Genomic DNA, 7,906 nt, shown 5'->3' on the forward strand with positions numbered 1-7,906 from the left:
AATAATCTAATATATAATATTATACAAGATAATAAATATATATTTTATACATAAATCTCTGATTATTTAATTACTTTTCGTATTACACAATAAATTTTAAATCGAGATCAAATTCGAAATACTTATAAATTTTAATACAAATTATCAATATACAAATCATGTGAAACTGGTTTTATGATAAGTAATACTGGAATTATATATTTTCCAAATGCAATATGCGGACAGTCGAATTTGAGTGAAGGCATCTCGTTGAAATTTATTCTACAAGTCGCTACCCATAGAATAAACGCAAAGACAAATAAATAAACTCGTACGTGTATTCGCTAGATGTTAAGCGCTAGATGTGAGACGATCCTGCGGGAAGCACAGATCCAATGCATACAACGTTCTAGTCCTCTCTATGTATGCAGTATTAACTACGGGCACCAATGTAAATATATAATGTGTCTCCGCGGCTCTTCAACCCCTGTTACGGTAACATTTCAACGGAGCTCAACCATAATACCCGAAACTATTGAAATCTCGTCCCCATGTGGATAATGCCGCGTGAAACACCAACGTTACAGGTTTATATAATTCCAGGAGCTTTCCTTCATGTATCCAGCGACATTTCGTTCGCAGTAATATTTTCGAATTAGGATAGATTGCTACCAAGTAACGAATCAAAAAAATAAAAATTAAAAAAAAATTTGTTAAATTATTTCTTAATCGCGTCCACTTTTAATTATTAGCGAAAACGTATTCAGCCCCCTTTTTTAAATATTTTGACACGTTTAAAAATTATTTTGTAAACTTGAAATGTGCAGAATACAAACTTTCTTTAAAATAATTTATTATTTTAGTCATTTTCAAGTACAATCATTCTTAAATTTCAAACAGTATTATAACTAAAAATTAGCTACAAAATTTATTATTAAAAAATCGCTTTTAGATAATTGAAAGTTCCAACGATAAAAAATCAATCAATGTTACTTCATGTTAGACCATATCAGATTATATAGAATACAATAAAAATTAATAAATGCTTCTGGGATATCCTGTAAGTAATATATTTAAAACTCGAGGTGAGGATGTATCGTACCTGATCCTTCAGGATTTAGAGCAGCGGTAGCGTGAAATCAGATACTACATAAAAAAAATATACCGACGACCGGATGCGCGGCTCGTACTGAAATTCGAAGTGGAACAGTGTCCATAGAGTTTTACAACGGACGTGAAAAAATACAAGCTCGTGTAAATTAAAAATATTACGCAACTCGCAAGTCGAGGAAAAAAGAGTGGATTTATAATGTGTATATATTATGAAATAAATGATACATTTCGCACAAAAAATGTGTATTAAGTAGCGTGTTTTGTATTTAATATGAACGAAATTTGCGATTATTTTATTAACGGCTGAGATAATTTCTATAGATTTGACATTTTGCCTTTCTTCTCTCTCTCTCTCTCTCTCTCTCTCTCTCTCTCTCTCTCTCTCTTTCTCTCTCTGTGCGTATGTGCGTGTGTGTCATAATTAACACAAAAATTTTTATTTAACAATTAATAGAATTAAAGAATGTGACTAAGATGTGCCTTCAATTCTGACAATGAGATTAAGGTTACAATAGGTATCAAATAAAAGATCTCGTGAGCTACAAATATACAAATATATATTTTTATTATGCATCGGTTTTTCGTTTCAAAGTTATAGGGCACACATTTATATGATATTATGTGCATTGTGTATATATATTGCACATGGAATTATGTACATTTTGAGAAAATGTCAGTTTAATCATTTATTCATTTGCTAATTGTGTCGAGTACGATTGATGGACAATGTGAGCATTTCCAAATCTTCATTTGAATAATGTCATAATGTGACTGCAGCGTCCAACAGTGTGCGCACCAGATTCGCAATCACAATAACACACCACGATGGCTTATCGACCTGTCTCGGAACTGTCCGCAAGGATAAACTGGTAGTGATCGACTTCACTTCGATATCCGAATTTCATTAAACTATACAGTTTATCCTCATTTGTTTACTCTTGTTCTATCGAAGCGACAAGATAGATGAAAGCGCTTTATCTCGCAAGCCGAGTTTTGGATAAGTCTGATCTATATAATGATAATGTGGCTGTGCCGCACATAATAAAAAACCGTTTTAAATTTGGGATCCTATAACTTTGGAAAAAACAACGGAAAATCTGTGCAAAATAAAAATATATATTTGTATTCAGCTCAACAAGATCTTTCATTTTATACTTATTTTAATCCTTAACTTTACTGCCAGAATTGGGGACATTCCCCATATATCCACTTGGCCACATTTTTTATTCCATCGAATTAAATCATTTTAAATTAACAATCGTTGTATTAAAAATATTTGTCTAACAATTAATAGAATTAAATTTATTTTGTTGATTTTATAAGTTTAGGATTGTTCTATTAAAAATATTTGTTTAGATAAATACTTGTTTAACAACTAATTTAATTAAATTCATCAATTCTTAAATTTGAGATTACTTCATTAAAGAATATTTGCTTAGACAAATATTTAGTGATTAATCTAATTTATATCATGCATTTAAATTTGAAAATATTCTGTTAATGGCTAAAATAAACAGATTTCACATTTTACCTATGTGTATTTATGCATTTGTTTGTGTTGCAATTAATAGACGAATATTTGTTTAACAATTAATTTAATTAAATTTATTCAATTTTAAATTGGAGATTCTTTTAAAAATGTTTGTTTAACAATTAATTTAATTTATTTATTTGATCAGTCAAAAATTTGAGAATATTCTAAAAAAAAAGATTTGTTTATATAAATATTTATTTAATGAATAATTTGATTACATTTTTTAAATTAAAAGGCTAACGCGGGAGGAAACTTTTGTTCAATTAAAACATTGCAGCTTCATATGAACGCACAGAAACAATGTGCATGTTAAAAACATAAAATGCCGATATTTTAACAATATAAAAAAACAGGAGTTATTTTATTCGCCCTCTCAAGTATCTCTGCGAAAATCCACGCAAGCAGATTTGTCAGGTTCTTGAATATCATTTCAAGCTAATATCATTCTGGGATTTAGTTCTGTTAACATACTCCTTTTCGTATTTTTACTTACGTAGTGGTTAGATCCTTTAAAGCCCAGAAATATCTAATGCCAATGCGAAGGGATATAAGATATGTACAGTAAGTTGAGATGAGATTGCTCCTGCAGGATTAACTTTATGCCACGGTAAAGAACGATTTATTGTGATCGCATCTAAGAAGGTAAATAATCAAGGGACATTGAAGCTAAAGCCATTCGACGACTTTCTTCCGTTTCTTTCTTTCAGTCGTCGAATTTCTTTCTTAATGCAAATGCATGTTTCAAATCTCTACTCACTAGAATAGACTCGAATAATAGACAAGGAAAGACTTCCTTACCAACTTCAATGAGACTTAGACGATTTGTAGAGCAGATAAAATTATATATTTATAAAAATATACGTATTTTTTTTATCGCCAAATTTAAGGCGTATTAAAGGACTTAGAATAAAATTTTAATCCCAAAAAATCGATCAATTTTCGTTTCTTAGTTATAATTTTTTAATAAAGCGTAAGAGCAAATTTCGTAAATTTACAAAATGTACGGAATTTCAAAATCTAACTTTGCACGTCAAATTGCGCGAGTCGTCCCTCTAATGCAAGTCTTTTTTTCGGCGTGACATCGTGAAAAGGTATCTGCTAAGGTCATAGTTTTACGTGACTTTGGAAATGCCAGGTAATATATTCGAGCGCATACCTGATTAATTTTTATGCCAATGAATAACTTTCAAAATTCTGCACACTTTATATATTATCAAAATTAAGCTATCATATTTCATTCAGAAGTTACAGGCAAAAAATGAAAATTTGGCTGATTTTCGAGGACTGATTTCTCAAATATGCTGATGAAAAAAATGCATCAAATATTTATATCGTCTATTTGGATTCTACAAGCCCAGGTTTTATTAAAATCGGAAAGGACACTTGAAAGATTTCTCTTATGAATGAAGTACATCTAAATCTTGTCACGTGGAAATAGAACACGTTTAAAAACCTCCAAGCGAGCGGAAGAAAGGAAATACGCCTTCATAAATCAGGATGTCCGGCCGTTTCACGATCACTCAGCGTTTAAAGCCTCCTCTCGATCGTCAACAAATCCACCGGTGTGAATTTGTGTCCGAGTCGACATCAGGGACGGCGACGCGCGAATTTTACACAACCGGAAATTACGCGCGTCAGAACATGCAGCTAATTGAGCATAATTCTTATTACCCGTATGTGCCTCATAAAACGAGTGAACTCGAGAATACATGTTCCGCTGTAAGATGCACCCGGTAACTCCTACACAAGAGAATTTCGCCCGTAATCTGCTCTGTCACCCGTCCTACTTCCTGGTCCCGGAATTAGTCCGGCAATTCTGCCGGTGCGTCCATTAGCTGATTTATTAAAGGACTTGTTTATTTCCTGACCGGCGAAAGGTCGTGCTCTGCCGCGTAACGAAAAGCCGCGTACCGCCGCGCCCACATAATAATTGGCATGTTAATTTCCTCGATGAAGTAATCAGTGTGTCGTCTGGGAAGTCGATCGTTAAACGAGATATAAAAGTGCTACGCTTGGTCTGTGTGTCTTGCGCAATTTTTTCCCTTTACATTTTTAATAATTAATTCTACGTAATCTTGTATTCCAGCAAATCTTTGGTAAGACGTTATTTTTCTCATTAAAATTGCATATTGAATTAATAATTACCAATGGAGTAATTATTAAACATTTCCGTCATAACCATTAAAATTAAAAATCCCCTGTTTAATAATAGAATTAATTATAAGAAATTAGCTAGTAAATTGTTAATGGCTAATTAGAAAATCTTTTAACTTACTTGGCCCAAATCTGAATAGATTTTTGCACAATAAAATTGAAATTCTTGTGTGCTACAAAGATAAGATGTATATGCATGCTAATTAAGTATCAGAAGAACTTAGAAATGTTCTGCACACTTACATGTCTAGGGTTAGGAAGTAACACGTTACCGTTTTCGTTACTTTTTTCTGTCTGTAACGGTAACAGTAACAGTCGTTACATTTTTACAGTAACGAATTTAGCCATTTTTATCCTTACTTTAGTTCTCTTGTTTTCTTATTTTATAGTTGAGTCTTAATTTCTCAAAAAGTATTTTGTACTTAATATCTTATACTGTGTTCTAATATGACAATAAATATTAAAATATACATAGTAGTAACCCTGGTGGAAATAAATCGTCGAAATTGTTAAAAATCGTTGAAATCTCTATCAATTAACTCATATATTTCATTATGAACTATACTGAAATGAGTCTATTGATAAAGATTTCATCAATTTATTTCTACCAGGGAACATTAACGTTTAAAAACAGTATATAATCTATTATCTGTTTAATCTAAATTCTTATAAAAATGAGTACATTAAAATAACGATATTATCTAAATAAAATAAAGAATTAGTAAAACTATAGGTAAGTTTAATATAAGAAAATCTTAAGAATATAAACTAGTTAGTACGGAGTTTCAAGTTTCAATATTTACTTTACATTTAGTATTAAATTAATTATCAACTAATGTAATTTTAAAAGCTAATAATTTACTTTAGTATTATAACAAGAAGTAACGAAAAAGTAACGAATCGTTTTCAAATAACGGTATAACGGTAACTCATTACTTTTTAAAATTGGTAACGAGTAATGAGTTACTTTTTTCAAAAAGTAACGGTAACAGTAACTTTCTTGAGATAACGCGCACAATCCTGGGCATGTCTAATTATATTGACAATTACATATAAGTAAAAAGGGTCATCTTAGATTTTTGTATTAAGAACTCGCTTGATAAAATACGTAAAATCAGTAAAATACGTTTTGTTTAAAAATACAAATTTCTTTCCATTAAAAAAATTAAATTCTTCGTAGGTTTTTACTAGAGCAAAATGTGCAACAAGTTTAAATTATCAGTAACTTTCGCACCCCATTTTCAAATATTAGAAAGTATGGTTGAAATCCGTTCCTACTTCCATCTTCGTTGTCATCTACTGAAATGCAACTCAAACTTTTCAGGAAAATACTGTTGGCACTCTGCACGCCCGGTTCTTTTGAGTTCTCGCGACCCTATCCGGGTCGCAAAAGCGACGGATAAAGAATTGCTGACGATGAAAAAAAGAGAATCAACAAGGAAGAATGAAAACCAAGGGAGAAATGCCTTTAGTCGGTTAAAAAAATAGATAAAAAATTCATATGGTATAGCGAGGTAAGTATGCTGAAAGGGAAAAATAAATGGTATTATGAAAAATGTGAGAAAGAATCACTCGGATGTAGCAGATATACGCAAATAATAATTATTAGATATATTATTAGATATATTAGGTATATTTTTACATATATTATATTAGATATTATTATTAGAATATAGAGATGAACTAACAGAAGATAGCGTAAAGTGCTATCAAACAAAAATTGAAATAATTCAGGATCAAATAAATTTATAAAGAATTTCTTCTGGATGATCTATTATTTATACAGACAATTGCATCAGAATTTAAAGAGAAGAGATTATATTACCTGCAGAAAAACTTCATTTCTATTTTGGTCACACTGTTAAAATTTAACTCGACGAAGTATAGTTTATGTAATTATTTCTGATAATCATATTTTTTTATTAGATACCGAACATTAACAATACATTTTCGAAGAAAATTAACAGTAACTTTATGTATGCAAAATAAGTACTAAAGCAATTTGCGAGTTGAAATAGATTTCGCCTGTTATCATCTCGAAATATTTAAAGCAGTATAAAATAAATTTATGTTTCAAAATAATTTTAATAAATGTACTGTTGCGCGCGTGCGCGCACATCAAAATTAATAATTATTAGAAAAATACAGTAAACAATTTATTTAGCTTAAAAATTAATCATAAAAATTAATTTATTATTGTGATATTATGACATATTTTTGCACTGTGAAAAAAAGAAATTATATCTACTATAAGGGTATTTATGATTCGAATAAAAATAAGATTGTCTTTTAATTATTATATCCTTAAAAGAATGTATAAGTAACTTTTTACAAACAGATTGTTGCGTTTTTATTTTACAGGTGTAAATTGAAATTTTGTTAAATTTTATCTGTATAAACAAAGTTTTTTTTAATTAAGTTTTTCTTCCTATTTTAAATTTGAACAACAATTCTATCTTATAAAAACGGACCAACCTATAAAAGACTTTCCACCATCCCCGTCAATTATAATTAACAGTCTTCTTTTTATACGGAAAGAACGGTTTTGCTGAAGTATATTTAGCTAGATACAAATCTAAAAATACTTTGTTGAGCTACCGAAATAATTATATAGAATGTTCAAATTGATTACTAGAATATCAATATTTTTTGCAGTATTGCTTATTGTTATTGAATTTGCTACGTAATTGATAACCTAAAATAAAATAAAATCATTTTCAGATGTGTTTCAAATATTTTAGCAAAAAATCATTTTTTCTATATATAAAAATGTTTTTCATACAGCATATACCTTCAAAGAGCATCCTAAAGACATCTACGCACCTTCTCACGAATAGACAATCTCTAAAGACAATCTCAGGGGTCATCCCGTCTTTCGGGTAAAATGTGCTATATGGGTTTTATTTTTCACTTTTTTATTTATTATTTTTCATACAACTTATTTTATATCAAAATTTGATAAAATTAATGAAATATCATGATATACAATTTGAAATGACAATTTAAAATACAATTTTACTCATACATTCACAATATTTAACGTAAAATTATATATATAAATATTTGAAATACACATGAAAATAAAATAAATACTGTGTAGTCGTTCTATTTTTACTGGTCACAGTT

The sequence above is a fragment of the Trachymyrmex septentrionalis genome, unplaced genomic scaffold (assembly GCF_001594115.1).
Source record: "Trachymyrmex septentrionalis isolate Tsep2-gDNA-1 unplaced genomic scaffold, Tsep1.0 scaffold8, whole genome shotgun sequence".
NCBI classification, from domain to species: Eukaryota; Metazoa; Arthropoda; class Insecta; order Hymenoptera; family Formicidae; genus Trachymyrmex; species Trachymyrmex septentrionalis.